The sequence below is a fragment of the Trachemys scripta genome, chromosome 19, assembly GCF_013100865.1.
Source record: "Trachemys scripta elegans isolate TJP31775 chromosome 19, CAS_Tse_1.0, whole genome shotgun sequence".
Classification (NCBI taxonomy): domain Eukaryota; kingdom Metazoa; phylum Chordata; order Testudines; family Emydidae; genus Trachemys; species Trachemys scripta.
Genome location: NC_048316.1, coordinates 2,810,868 through 2,826,188, shown reverse-complemented (window position 1 = coordinate 2,826,188; position 15,321 = coordinate 2,810,868). Strand labels below are relative to the sequence as shown.

The 15,321-nt window shown below is 44.9% G+C and overlaps 1 long non-coding RNA gene across 1 annotated transcript; it reads right to left on the bottom strand.

Moving 5' to 3' along the window:
- Nucleotides 1-241: 241 nt before the first annotated feature.
- Nucleotides 242-12,130, bottom strand: LOC117867791. Its single transcript, XR_004643504.1, has 3 exons — nt 12,009-12,130; nt 7,785-7,865; nt 242-498 (listed from the first exon to the last, which is right to left on the bottom strand). It is a non-coding gene; the product is annotated as an uncharacterized LOC117867791 (long non-coding RNA).
- Between the last annotated feature and the right edge of the window lie 3,191 nt (nt 12,131-15,321).

The following is a 15,321-nucleotide window of genomic DNA, read 5'->3' as shown; positions in this document are numbered from 1 at the left end:
TACACAAGCCAAGGACAGTAGTATAGGCTAGACTCCCTATCCCTTGCATTGGTGAATGTTTGCACACATGTGGGACTACACCTGCAAGTGCTCTACAGTGTAAGCAAGACCTGCATGTTCCAACTATATACAAGATGAGGATCAATATTAACCCTTCCTGTAGAGAAATAAAGTATCATCACCACCTAAAACAGATGGAGTTTCAAGGAGAGCAAATCGGTATGGGGAGTCAAATGGGTTTCTATGGTGTATTGGGGATAAAAGGTTGTGAGTGCTAGGAAGTGAAAAACCGGATCAAGGAAAGAGGAAGATTATGTTGGGTATATAGGAAGGGAAGAGGATTCCTGTAAAGGAAGTTCTGGAGACATAAATTCAGGGATCTTCTCTCCCACAGATATCAGGGGCAAGCGGTGGTAAGAGTTTAGCTAGAGGTCTCTTTGCGCTTATCCCCCAGCACGCTGTCCATCAGATGGACCTGTCATTGTCACAAATCAGCTTCTGGATCAACAAATACAAAATAGAGATGGGGAGAGTCAATAAGGATTTTTTGGGACAAAGCAATTGCTATGAAGAGCCATTTGGAAATTCAGCTTATTTGAAATTCATTGTTCATTGGGAGCAAATTGCATATTTAAGGCAGAAAGATCTTTTAAGTAAAGTGCAAAAGAATGTACTTTATTTTCCTGGAAAAGGGCATGTGATTCACATTGCGTTCAGTGCAGCAAACCCATTTAAGAGATGCTTGACAGGCTCTGACTTGGGTTCCAGTGGTCATTCCATTTGCAAAGTGTAGCTTGGTACAAGTGCTAGACTTGCTGTAACGCTAATTTCACCTCCCGACGCAGAGTAGAACAGAGTGTACAATACCTGCTTGACGATTAAAAAAGGGAATGGGGAGACCGTACAATCTCGTTCAATTGCTGAACACAATCTCCATGAAGCCGGAGGGATCAAGTAAGATGCCTGCTTTTATCTCCCACGCTTCTCCTCAGCCTAATCATTAATCAGGCTTTGAAGAATTTACGTGTATTCCAGTCACAGCATTTTCACTTCAAATACAGTAGGGGCTGTGAATTAAAGAGGCATAACAGCTTAGAATCCATCTGCAATAAAACTTTATCAAAGGGAAACATGGAAGCAAAATATTTTAAATGTTTTCCTAAGATTCCCGAGAGCTCTGACTGAGATTTGTCTTTGGACAACCGTGTCTGCACTTCAAACCCCTGATACTAGGGAAAATCAGGAATGCATTGGGAGGCTCAGGTTGCACAGCTGTTGGTCTGGCGTAGCTTTCTTTCCATCTGCTTCTTCAGAAACCACATCACCCTGTACAACTAGTGCAGAGGGGGTTCTGCCACCTAACATTCTCTCTTGTGATTTTGCAAAATAGCGTTTCAGATCTTTTCTTGTTTCAGACACTGCTTTGTGACTGAACAAGTTGGTGCTCACAGACTATATACTGTACTTGGGAGGGTTTTTTTAAAAAGAAAGTTAGGTGAATTCAGTGCTGGTGACACTGCAGTGAGAGTCTGAAGTCAGCCATTTAGCCCCGCAAAAGCAGTATCAGCTCTCCCAACGCCCTTGTCCACTGTGTCTCACCCCTGTGTTGGAGGTCTCCCTTCCAAAATGGAGAAGGAAGGTTACTTTCCCTACTCGTTCAGTCCACTGCTGGAAGGTGCTGAGCGCTCTGGCCATATGCTCAAATTTAAGCACATGTAGTACTTCCCTTGAGGTCAATAAGTGCTCAGTGCCTGATTCCTATCAGCCTAAGGGGACTCATTGGTTAAAAGGGCCAGTATGGACAAGACAAAATGAGTAATTACTTGGTCCTCTCCTATGTCACATGTGAGTTGATGAACTGTAGAATGATGGGACCAAGTTAGTCCCAATTATGTCTTTTTGTTTCACTGTATTGTGTAAATGTTTGATCCAAAATCCACTGCTATCAATGGCCATTTTCCCATCTGCTTGGCAGGACTTTGGACCTTTCTCAAAACAGCAAAGCATCCTATTAGTGCTGGATTTCAGTAATTTACCATTTAGGATTTCTGTCCCAACCATCCATTGATTTATGGTGCATAAAATCCGAGACAGGTTCTGGGATGGACGTGAAATAGAAAAATATTTTTGATATTCTCTCACTAAGGCTACGAGTCATTATCACTCTGGATACCGTATGTACACTTTGATCTACTTAAAACAGTTCAGTTGTTGTCCTTGAAACTGTAATTAAAGCTGAGGAAAAAAGTACACAAGGCATGATATATAATAAACAGAATTATGTATCTTTTAACCAATGGTTTTTCCAGAAACATAACCAATATAATTAAGGGCATAAATCAGTTGGCTGAGCTAAATAAAATTGGAGGTGTGCAAGGTTACACTGTCTTTCCTCTCAAGTATCATCTTGCTTGTAGTACTACTTGATTAGATCTGTACTTCCAGTTGCACTATTTATTAACTTCCCTAATTAAAAAACCAGTTAATTGCTTCCTCCCCTTAACCCCACTGACCCTAAATCCCTTCTGCTGTGATGCTTTCAGGCCTCATAAGCTGAGCAAGGCAGGGCCAGCCCAGTAATGGGATGGGGCACCTCAGAGGATCTCTGACAAGGGGTATTGGTGCCTCAGTAGACATCACTCTTCTCCCTGAGTCAGCTCCAAGGCTGGTGCTTATTTCTGGAGATACAGTACCAACTCTCAGGTGAGAAACAAAGTTACGACGTTGTCTGATTGCTCTGTTAACTCCAGTGTCCTGGCCAATCCAAGATAATGCTAATCTCCTTCAAAGCTGTATTCACATTCCGGTTTCAATTGGCTACAGCCTTCTTCTTCAGGACCTGTACTAAGCTGTTGTGCCATACTGCTGTGTGCTGTCATACCATTGCTGTGTTTCACTGGGTGATTTCTGCATTTCAATTTAGCTCACTCTTATGGCTGATAGTTTGTGTCTATCTGGGGTTTGGCATCATTCCACGTGGAAAGCACTGTGTTCTCGTAAGGTCATCATCATTACAATACGACCCTGATACAAAAATGGTCGGCCAAGTGTGTATGCTCTCTGAATTTCAATACAGTTTGGTGAGTTCTGTTTATCCACTACTCAGCATGTGCTGATTAATTAAATGCCTGTGTCTTCTGCTCCATGCGCCCGAACTGAATCACAATTGGCTGGGTTATTGCTTATGAGAAATCACTAAAATAATAGGCATGTGCTCAGAATGAATTCCTGTCCACGCATGACGGCAGTACCGACTATTCATGTTCCAGAGCCAACTGGGTGGTCTGATGCTTTGGACAGCCGTTTGGTATCATTTTGTGCTCTTGTTTATATCCATGCAACCCCAGGCAGATTATGCTTCCTGTTCAGGGTTTGAAGATCTATTTCTATCACCTCACTCTCTGTGCTCCAAGCACAGGAGGATTAAGGCAGGGTTCTTGGATCTTCAAGGCAGGAACTTTGGGAACTGGATCCCCCCAGACAGCAGGGGTCGGTCACAGCCAGGAATGTCTTTGAAGCAGGCACCATTGGAATTGCAGCATGTCCATGAAAGTAGAATTACCCTGGCAGTCGGGAAGGGTAGAGAGGGAGAGCAGGATGCCACAACATTCACACATGTCTTCCTCGCTTGTATATACCACCTGCTCTTCTTCCAGAACAGAACCTTCCCAGCCGTGACATCCATCTCGGAACTACCCCTCGCTATGGATGATAAGAGAGTCCGAGATGTGCCAAAGTGCTTGGACTTTGGGAAGAGTCCAAGGCAGAAGCTCTCACTGGCCACCCCATTATTAGTAAGCTTCTGTCTGGATTGGTGAGCCTGCAACACCTTATCGTTTTTTCAATCATTTCCCCAGATTTCAGGCCCAATCCTTCAGCCCTTTTCCCCATGAATAAACCCTTCTTGTGCAAGTAGGCCCCGTGACTAAAAACTGTGGGTCTGCACCCTTTGGTAGGGTTCGTAGGTAATAGTGTTCGGGGAGATTGTAGAGGCACATCATATTGGAAATAGAAAAGCAAATTTCCTTATTGTACTGCTATGTTTTAATGTTTAGAGAATTAACTAGCTTGTTGGGTCCCCTCAAAGCACAGCTGCACCAAGGCCAAGGAAAAGACTGAGGAAGGAATTGCAGTTCACCAACAATCCTCCTGCTAGACACAGCTCGGAACACAAAAGACTCAAAAAGGGAAGAAGTTGAACAGGTGGCACTGCTTGTACACTCGTTTTTCAAAAAAACCCTCCCTAGCCAGAGCGACAAGGCAGAAAACCCAAAGGATTTCAGTCATATCCCCAGGTTCTGAGTCCCCATGCGTCTCTGGATTCCAAATGCAAATAAGATGCTGCAAATGAAAAGCCAGCTGCTGAATTACTGGGCCAAAAATGTATCTTATCAGTTTTGCAGACCAATAGCAGAGGGAGCCTGCCAGCTCCAGAACGGAATGTGCTGTCAGCATAGCAGGGAAATGTCAGCTGCTATTGAATCAGTGTTACTGATTTGAATATAATTTGATGTGGAAGGTTAATTAAGGATTTAAACCGCATTTCAGTTACAAGCTGCTTGGGACTTTTTGTTTGCAGAAAGCCGAAAAGAGCGAAAAGAAAAGAGATCTAACTCTTTCCAAATCAATTTGTTAGCTCTAGAAGCTCTACTTAGCTCAGCTGTGCTGGGTGTTTCCAATGGCACTAAATCCAACATCCCTCAAACAGAGCTGAGAAAGTGGAGCCTTAAGAATGTAGGAGAAAGTTCTCTCATCTTCTCTCCTTCCCCCCTCCATCCTACACTGCAGGCTTGCCATGCTATTGTATCACAGGACTAGACTCTCACATAAATTCTTCCTCCGAACCTCAGTCCTGATCCGCGGCACCCTCTGCTATATCCGCCGAGAGAGCAGAGATGGACAGTTAGATGGAAACAAAACTAGTTTCTACTTTGAGATCATTCAGGGTTTGAACCCAGACTCATAGAAGTTACATCTCTACCTCAATATAATGCTGTCCTTGGGAGCCAAAAAATCTTACCGTGTTATAGGTGAAACCGCGTTATATCGAACTTGCTTTCATCCACCAGAGTGCACAGCCCCCCCCCCCCCCCCGCCCCCAGAGCACTGCTTTACCGCGTTATATCCAAATTCGTGTTATATCAGGTCGCATTATATCGGGGTAGAGGTGTAGTTAGTAGTGTTGGTCCTGTCCCCCTCCAGAACACAATTTTATAAGAGGATGATGGTGAGAGCCAGCTGCTCTGAAGTCCTTTTTCAGTGCACTAAGGAGGTTTTCTAATTAGGTATAATGAATGACTGTGTTTTAAAATTATGCATTGTTTTACCAGGAGCTAAACTTCTGCTGTCCCAATGAAGTGGCAATGAATCTCCAAAACTCTTTCATTCTCACTATTGACTTTAGGCTAAGGTAGAAGGGAAGTATAGATACCATTCTATAAATCATCAGCAATCTCTCTACCAAGGACCTAATTACTTTGACAATTCCCATCCTTTACACACCATTTATTACTGGAAACTTTGGACAGGGGAGGGTAGTGATAGTCTTTCTCTCAGCCTGTATGGAAGCGCTATCAATCTACCTACAAAGTGAATCAGAAAATGTCACACTTCCAGAGTGGGAGGGGATAAAGAGAAGCTCAGTAGGGTGGATGGGGGTTTATTGTGCACAATTCTTACTGAAAAGATCAAGTTCTGTGTTAGCTGATTGGTAGATTTGCTGTGTTTCCAATGCAAATACACCTGTACCCCAATATAACGCGACCCGATATAACACGAATTCGGATATAATGCGGTAAAGCAGGGCTCCAGGGTGGGCGGGGCTGCGCACTCCAGTGGATCAAAGCCAGTTTGATATAACGCGGTTTCACCTATAACGCAGTAAGATTTTTTGGCTCCTGAGGACAGCGTTATCTCGAGATAGAGGTGTATTAGGTCAACTCAATGCATACAAGAAAACACTCCATGATAATCTTAAAAACTGAGCACAACAGTAGCTTGGTAAGAAATGAGTATCTGCTTGGGGGTTGTGGAAATAAACAAGGGAGGGATCACTTTATGATTACCTGTTCTGTTTATTGCAACAGAGGGTCAGGACCCTCTGTTGCTTTTTACAGATTCAGATTAACACGGCTACCCCTCTGATACTTGTTCTGTTTATTGTTGTTTGGGAAATGTTGGCAATGCATGGTGCAGCAGAAATGAGTTGTGCAGGGGTGATGTGAGCAAGGGGTCAAGTTCCCATCTTGCAGCTTTCTCCATCCCATAATGTCATCCATATTCCCTAGTTTGAGACTTTTTAAAAAAACCCACAAAACTGAGTGGCACTTCTCACTGTCTGCCATCAATGACAGAAGCCTGGAGCCTACACAGCTCTGCACTATTGTCATGAGGATGAGTACAAAAGAAGAGCACAAGCATGTACAGACAAAATCAGAAAGGCGAAGGCACAAAATGTAATGTAATCAGCAGCAAGGCAGATGTAAATTAGAGAATAGGAAAAACTTCCTAACTATAAGGGTATGTTAACGTGAGGTGTTTGTGGCCCTCCCTTGCGGTCAGTTTCCGAGGGAGGCCACGCCTCTTGTCTGTCACACCCCTGGAATAAGTGTCTTAGACAAGGGGGAAATTAGCAGTCTCGGGGCTCAATCCCACCCAGCACAGTCTAGGGGGCTCACGCAGGGTTGAGCACTCAACACAGTCTAGGATCCTAGTTCAGCGGATGGTAGACTCCCACAGGCCTCTTGGCTGAAGGTGGGGTGGCTGCCATCTCAGGGGTGAGGTGCTAGGGGTAGGGGGACACAGGCCCACCCAGCTCCACAGCATTCCTGCCCAGGGCCCTACCAGTGGCAGAGTGGTCTGCCACTGGGTTAGCAGGGTACAGTCACAACGCACTGAACTGGACTCAGGCAGCACCCCAGCCAGACCAGTCTTGTCCCTGGGCCACTTCCTACCCTTCCCTGGGGGTGTTCCTAGATCTCTGGGTTGTCCTCTGTCTCCCCTGGGTACACTACAAATGGTAATCCCAGCCGCTCCTCAGCATTGGACGTGTCTGGTAGCTCAGGCACTTCAGACAAGTCCTCAGTAGGGTGGAAGCATCTGCCTCCCTCGGTGGCTTCCCCCCAACTGAGCTACAGGGCCCGCCTTTTATACTTCCTGGTCCTGTCCCAGCCCTCTGTGTGGCTTTCCTGGTTCTGCCCACCAGGGGGTGTCTGGCCCTCCCTCGCTGTCAATCTCCGAGGGAAGCCACACCTCTCTGCTGCAGGGTAGTTAAGCATTGGAATAGGCTTCCAAGAGAGCTTGTGAAATCCCCATTGTTAGAGGTTTTTAAGAGCAGGTTGGATAAACACCTGTCAGGGCTGATCTGGGTGTATTTGGGCCTGCCTCAGTGCAGGAGACTGGACTAGATGACTTCTCAAGGTCCCTTCCAGCCCCACATATCTAAGATTCCATGGCTGGGTAACAGTAAGGATAAAAAGCTCCCCTAGTTCTTCTGCTCATGTAGAGGAGCCCGTGGTGACCATGTTACAAACCACCTCGTGCACCTCTATAGATCGTGTGATGTACAGGGGTGATGGCTACTGGGCAGTGCAGGTGAATCCCAAGAGAGGACTGGAGATGGTGGGGACAGCAGAGGAAAAATATTGAGATGTATTTGACTGAGTTGAACTATCTCCAGAGAAGTCTTTGTTATACATATGAAAGGATTTTCAATACATATCTACGCCAAATTGGTGGGGATGGACAGAGATCTCAGGTTGTCTTCAGGAGCACCATACATTTACCTGTCAGCAGGACCTGTTGGAGTGGCTTTTTTTGCTCCAATTTCTCTCATTTCAGAGGGTGTCTGTCATCTAGTCCTGCTTCTATCTGAAAGATTAAAAATAAGGGTGGGTGAATGAACTTCTCCCTTATCAGAGGAGACCCAGCTCCAAAACAAATTGAAAATGACAACAATAACCGCATGAGTCTGAATCCCTTGCATCCATAATTAGGGGTGATTTTAGCATTGGAGTATGGCACATGTAGGTTTAAGAACAGGAGTATGGTAGGACAACAGCTTATGCATTATTGATAGAAAATGTAAAATCATTCCACCAGCCCAAAGGGTCTCTTATCAGAACTAGCAGAACATGGAATTTTAAAATGAAAATAAATGTCTCTTTGCCTTTGTTGCACCTTCACACTTCATAGTTCAATGCTTTCTCTTTAAAATTAAGATTTAACAGCAGCTTCAATTTAGAACTTGCCTTATCAGGTAGTTGTGTCTTCTAAGCTCTTTGCAAAAGATAAACAACTGTTTGACAGTACAGGCTACAAAATAGTTGGGAGGAAAGGGAGAAATAAGTCTTCCAAATTTGGGTTCACCCCTTTTGTTGATGCTACGTGTTACCATGCTAAGTGGTTGCAGAGTTTGGAAGAACCATTAAACCAAGGTTTCACGTATCCGTCTTGGGCGCCTCTGTGGAAAGATGAAGATTAAAGATCTACAGTGAGAGAGAACCCGGGGGTCCTGACAAACATACTTAATTAAGTATGGGTTGAGTGCTCAACATTGTGTCGGAGTTACTGGTGCCCTGCATGTCTCTGCTTGATAACTGTACTAGCGAGTCCACAATGTTTTGTTAAGCATGCTGTGATGTCGAGGGCAGAGTTGGCAAAGTGAAATCAAATTTGGCTAAATTCAGATTTAAGACAGGTTTGATTTAACATGTGGACACATCGTTTGGGCAGACAGCTCCAGCCCTACTGGAAGAATGCAGGTACTACTGGTTTCTAAAAATAGCACTAAGGGAGTAGTGCCTCTAACTGCGGCTCAGGAATTTCTGTCCCAGGAAGAACATTTAAAATAATATATTAGGAGTGAAATAATGCATCTCTTAGGTGGAAATGACTTTTAACCAAAGACAAAGGTCAAAATAAAAGCAATTTCATCTTAGAAACCCAGCTCCAGAATCAGAGAGAGAACATAGAATGGAAGAACAGAGGGAGAGGGGGTTCCTCATTGAGATGTATGCCAAGAGCAGATCTGCGTGAAAACCCCACGCATCAAGATGGAAAGACATTCCATACACTATAATGAGATCTCTTCATGGTGTATTAGGTTCACAATGTAGAAATTTCTTTATGACAGTGCCAACATCAACTAGATTACCTCAGGAACTAGAGATGATGCAGAGACCCAGCACACATCATAATCCAGCTGCCAAAATGATGTTTAAGATCTTAAAATCTCCCACCATAGTGCTCCCACTCCTTCACAGCTAGAGAAATTATATGGGCTTTTTGGTGACTGCTGATGTTCGTGAGACAGTGTGAATAACGGTTCCACAATATAGTCCATAGAAAATGGATGAAAGTCATAACAGGGGCACATTATAATTAAAACCACCCTCAACCAAAATAAACCAAATTACAATACATTGTAATGCCATTACAATAATGTCTTGTGAATGAGAAGCTAGGTCTTAGAGGAAGGAATACATTGCATTCATTATTGTCCTGTGCCCTAGCAAATTGATGGATGACAAATACGTGCTGGACAATTCATTTCCAATTATCCTCCTGAATTAAATGGAAATAACCAACCTCCCAGGAGGAGAGAAGGAGAAAGGACCGAAGGCACATTCATTACCTAAGAAAATATAGTTTGACAGCAAACTGCGTTAAATCAAGAAGAAACTGGTAGAGAAAACAAACAAAACACTACAAAACACTGCAGTCTCTCTTGGTCACTGAAGGTTGGACTCTGCAAGGTGTAGGTGTCAAAGTAAAGGGGCTACAGCCTGTGAAGGGTTAATAGGTCACATGGCTGCTCAGGCCAGAAATAAAAAGAGCAAGCTGGATCTCTGGGGACTGGGTGTGTCTTTTCCTCTCCTGGCTGGCTGGAGTGGGGGAGGGTTTCTCGGTTGATTTTCTTTTGTTTGGTGGACAATAAAAACAAGTCCTGAGGAAAGGGCCTTAAAAGGACTGATGCCAAGAGATTTCTTCCGCTCCCCAGTGGGTGAAACTGCCTATCCGCTCCCAGTGGAACCCCTGTCCTGGTCCAGCACTGCCTTTAAGCCTGTTCTGATTTTTACAATGTGATGAGAGGGAGGGAGGGATTTCAGTGAGCAGGGCAGTGGTGATGTGAGCAGAGGAAGAAGACAAACAATTCTCTTCTGAGGGTCGTTAGCAAAGGGGAAGCTAAAGCATGTCCCATTGTGCATAATACTGGGATGTGCATCTCTGCCAGCAGCAGCCTTAGTGCTGCAGCAAAAGGAGACCTCAGCGCATGAATGAGCTTTAATCACCGTTCTCCTTTAAAGTTAATCATCATCCATCAACAGGCTGGACTCAGCCAAAACATTCTAATTTGCAGCCACACAGGATAAACAAATGGGAAAATTCCCATCTGTGCCATAGCGCTAGCTTCAAAAACTGAAAACCTGAGGCTCTGAGGCTGCCTCTGACATCCAGCCATGTCCATTCGGGGGCGGGGTGGCACAGCCAGGTGGCTGGGAGAGAAGTTATGCTCCAAAAGAGTAGAACAGGAAGGGGCACTTTAGCTAATTTTCCTCTCCATGGAAATTAATATTTGCTTCCATGGGCAGAAAAGCTTGTTTGCTTTAGACCATCTGAATCCGCGTGCTTTAGTGACAGTGGGGGAATAAAGACTCCGAGCGGGAATTCACATGAGTGCTGTTTTAGAAACTCCAAATTGTGTTGTGTGTAATCAGCAGTGCTCGCTGTCACAACACAGGGAACTTGGAAGGGGGAGGCTGATGTGACTATTAGACCAAATTGCTGCTGCCGGGGAGCATTTGAACATCAAGAGTTTGTCACTCTTCTCTCCCACTGCATGGCCTTTGCCACCTCAAATTCACTCCAGAAAGTAAAATGGGAAAGTGGCCCAGAATAAGAGGGCGAAGCTCTGAGGAGGGCAGTGTGACAAAGACAGCGATCACCGTTCACTTCTGGACATCCCAGTTCAAATCCTACCCTAGGACACCAATGAAAAATGAGAGTGATGGGCCTCAGCCTATTGCCCATTTGCACTCATCAAACTGCTGCAAATACAGCTCAGAGTGGGATATGATTGCGCGCTGTAAGTACCTCAGGGGTGGTAAACACCAGGCAGGGAGAAAAGCCATTTAAGCTAAAAGACAATGTTAGCACAAGAATAAAATGATTTGGCAATGGAGACAAAAGTAATCCAAGCTTACTTTGTAATTAAGTTTCAGCAAAGTGAAACTCGGGTTACAACTTCAAAATCTGACTTCTGTCCAAACACACTTCTTGGAAGTGTGACTATAAGTGACTGTGAGCATCGTGCTTAGGCCGACCATGTGGACCTTAAAATGGTCATCATTGCACCTTTACAATCTAGCCCTAGATGAGGATGCAGATGTTTTAAAGGGAAAACCATACTGACTGGCCTGTGAGGTTTTTTCAAGTTTTACTTACTTCAGTCCTGGTGCCTTGAGCCTCTGCCTCTCCCTCCAGCTCTGCTTGATGGTAGCATGAAATTCACTGTATTTGGTTTGGCTCATAGAAATGCCCAGGACTGCTGCGTGACTAAAGGCCAACCTGATCCTGAGTGGAAATGTCGGGTGCAGGAGGAACTGGAGGAGAAACAGGATAAGGTCTTGCTGTAGCATTTTGGAGAAGCTGAATTTCTGAAGTAGATGTGTTCTCTACTTGGCCATATGAAGGCCAAGACTATGACAGGGTTCAAAAAAGAGCTATTTAAATTCATGGAGGCTAGGTCCATCAATGGCTATTAGCCAGGATGGTCAGGGATGGTGTCCCTACCCTCTGTTTGCCAGAAGCTGGGAATGGGTGATAGGAGATGGATCACTTGAAGATTCCTTGTTCTGTTCATTCCCTCTGGGGCACCTGGCACTGGCCACTGTCGGAAGACAGGATACTGGGTGAGATGAACCTTTGGTCTGACCCAATATGGCCGTTCTTATGTTCTCCAGATGGTCAATGTACTCATACTAACGTGGCTCACTGGTACAAAAAACTTATCTAGAGAGTCAATGGAATGGAGGCATTGTATGCAGCGAATCTCTTCCAGCCATGCTGATAGCTACTGTGTGGTTGTCTCTGCCTTCAGCTGCAAATGTCAGTGGCTGTGGAGCCATGGTGATGCTGCCCATATGAGCCAGCAATCAGCATGCTGGAATTTAAAACAAAGAACAAGCCAAGTTCAAGGAATCTTTGAAAGAAGTAGACAGTCTGTTCTGCTCTCCCAGCGGAAAAAGGCAAGGGACTGTTCAAGTAAGTGTTTGGACAAAGGAACAAACAGGAATCAATCTGTATGCTGGAATCCAGCACAGTAATCTCCTCAGCATGTAAGCAGTAAGAAGATTAGGCGAGGGCAGTGAAGCTGTGCTCCATTCTCTCTCTCTCGGTACCAGGGGGAGGCGGCACACGAGAGAGACAACTGAGCCAGACATCTAAGCCAAATGTACCTCTCTCCAGATTCCAGAGTGGGATGGGAATTATTTTTCCTATCTCTTTTGATGGAGCAAAGGTTTGTACTAATGAACTGTGGGTCAGATACTGCATCCAGTTTACGGGCAAGAGAAGGAAAGAAAGAGGGACAATAAAGATGGCTTCTCCTTATAACCAATCTGCCAAAAAACATCTACCCGCCATAGTCAGAGACAGCCTGGGTGCGGGTGATAGAGTGCTACATGCACAGGGATGCAGTACTCAGGAGTGAGCGCCTTCTCTCCGAACTGCAGGCCTCGGTCACGTGCGCTAATGCAGAAACATAATCAACTGTCTAGTAAAAGGACTTCTCTCCTCTTTTCAAGCCTGCATCATGAAGGTTCTTCGATAGCACGGTGATAGGTGTGCTGTGAGCCCTAGAACAGAAAGAATAGACTCAGAATAGAACAGAACAGAGAGTGAAAGAATGATAAACATTTGGGCATAATAGATTAGGTGGAAGAGTGGTATGCAAATCACACAGCCTGACATTTCACAATGCAGTCCCAGTTTTGCCTTGCTAGCATTTGACTGGGAAACGACAGATTCGGAGGAGCTTTTGACTCCTATCCAAGATTTGCAACTGCAATTTCCTTGTGGGTTTCACAATGCGAGTGGAAGGGAACTAGCTCTTATATTTGTTTATAAACATAGTTTAAACTCTGTTGCTGTCACCAACCATCATAACACGTAGGGAAGTTATGCTGTGCCATGGTACACACCCAGGGTTGTATACAATGATCTCCTGTATGCACAGGGAGTTGAGTCTGTATGGTCTTTTCTGTCCTCATTCTTACTGCTGAGACTGCTACCTAAAAGGCTGGTTGTCATAGCAGTTTCAGTCATTTGGGTACCTGGGAGCTTTTGTTCTTTGCGGTTAAAAGTTTCCTCCAGATCTATTTTCCCAAGAGAGAAATAAAATGGAATTGCTGAAATGTCCCTCTGAAATCCTACCCATCTTGTGCAGATTGATTTGAAACTCAAACCAAAATAGAGAGGCAAACCCACCTCTGCAAACACGTCATTACTGAGAGTTTCACTTTTCCTCCTGTCAAGGTCACTCTGGCATTAAGCACAGAGTACTAAGTGGAGAGCTTGACATTCCCTTCACTGGATGACTCTAAAGCACAGTTTCTTCATGTGATATTCAGTTCCCCCTTAAAGACTTAAACATGATCAGAAACTGGTATGTCTGTGCTTCCTGCTATACCCTCCCTGTGAACCTCTGAAGTGCCAGAGAACAGGAAATATATGTATGGTGCTTTATATTGAATTCACACAAGGGCTCTGCATTTTGAGGGGGCTGCAAATGTCTTGCCTTCATGCTAACTTATTACTCCTAGGCCTGATTTTCCAGAGAGCTTCGCTCCCATGCGATGTCTCAGGGAAGTGGGCAGATTTTTAAAAGAGCTCAGCACCCAGCAGCTCCCATAAAAATCTGGCCTCACTTGTGGGTGCAGATCCCGCTTGGAAATCTAGCCCAGTGTGTCAAGTGCCCAAAGCACAGGTGGCTTTGCTCCGCCGTGAAGTGCTGGCTGTGTAGATAAAGGTCTCTGCACACTTGACAGGGGCTGAGTGCGCATTTGGCCTATGTTAGCTCCTTTGGCACTGGCTAATATATTTTGGTACCCACAATGCTGACTGTGTATCAAAATAGCTTTTCTTTTATTCAGGGGAAGGTTCCCCTTCGGTGAGCAAGCTTAGTTTTGGATGATTTATTCTTTCACTCCTTCTTGATAGTATGAGCCTCGGATTTACTTTCTTATCGAGTATACTTGGGCCTTCAGACCAATTTCAAATGATTCATTCACACAAAGCACCAAGTGCTCTCTGTGCTTCTCTCACGTTCCTGCTGCATATAACTAAGCTCCGTCAGAATTACTGAAACGGTTTCCTCTCAATGAAAGTTGCTATTAGGTTGTACCAGAAGCTTGGTAATTGGGAGTAAATACCTCTTACTCTTCATGCTCAGTCATGCCTTGTGAAATAGCAGTGTGGCCTAGTGGGTACAGTGCTGGACTTGGGATTCAGGAGCTCTGGGCTCTCTGCCACTGACATGCTGGGTAACCTTGGTCAAGTAATTTTGTCTCTCTGTGCCTCAGTTTCCTCATCTGTGAAATGGGGTAATTATACTGACCTCCTTTGTAAAGTGCTGTGAGATCCATGGATGCAAAATGCATGATAAGAGCTAAGTATTATTGTATATTATTATGAAATAGGATTTACTTCAGCAGCTATTCCTGAGTGAGAAATCCCATACAAAACATTGTCTAAAACCGTGGTTCTCAACCTTTTTTCATTTGTGGACCCCTAAACATTTTCATGTGGAGGTGTGGACCCCTTTGGAAGTCTTAGACGTAGTCTGCAGACCCCCAGGCATCTGCGGATCCCAGGCTGAAAACCACTTTTCTAAGGTAATGACAACCTTCCGTGGACCCCTTAGACATAGTGTGTGGTCCCCCAGGGACCTGCGGACCACAGGTTGAGATCTACTGATCTAAAAGATGCAGTCTTTCTAGAATGCAGTAATAAACTTGCCTTAGGGTAGTTCTCTTCATCTAATTCGGTGTCTGGAAGTGGGGCTCCATCGTTACACACTTACAGCCTTTTTCTGGCTTCCATCTCAGTCCAGAGAAGCAGGAGCAGCCCTTGAAATCGGTAAATGGAGCCATGTCAGACAGCTGGTGTCCTGGCTGCACACTGATTAGTGCAGTCTCCTCCTCAGTGGCTGGACTTGCTCTAAGTTTAGCTTGCGAACAGCAGAGACACAGACTGGGACCCGGTGGTTCATAGACAGCAGCTCTGTGCACTAAGCCTCTCTCGGGGAGCCAGTCAGAGCTG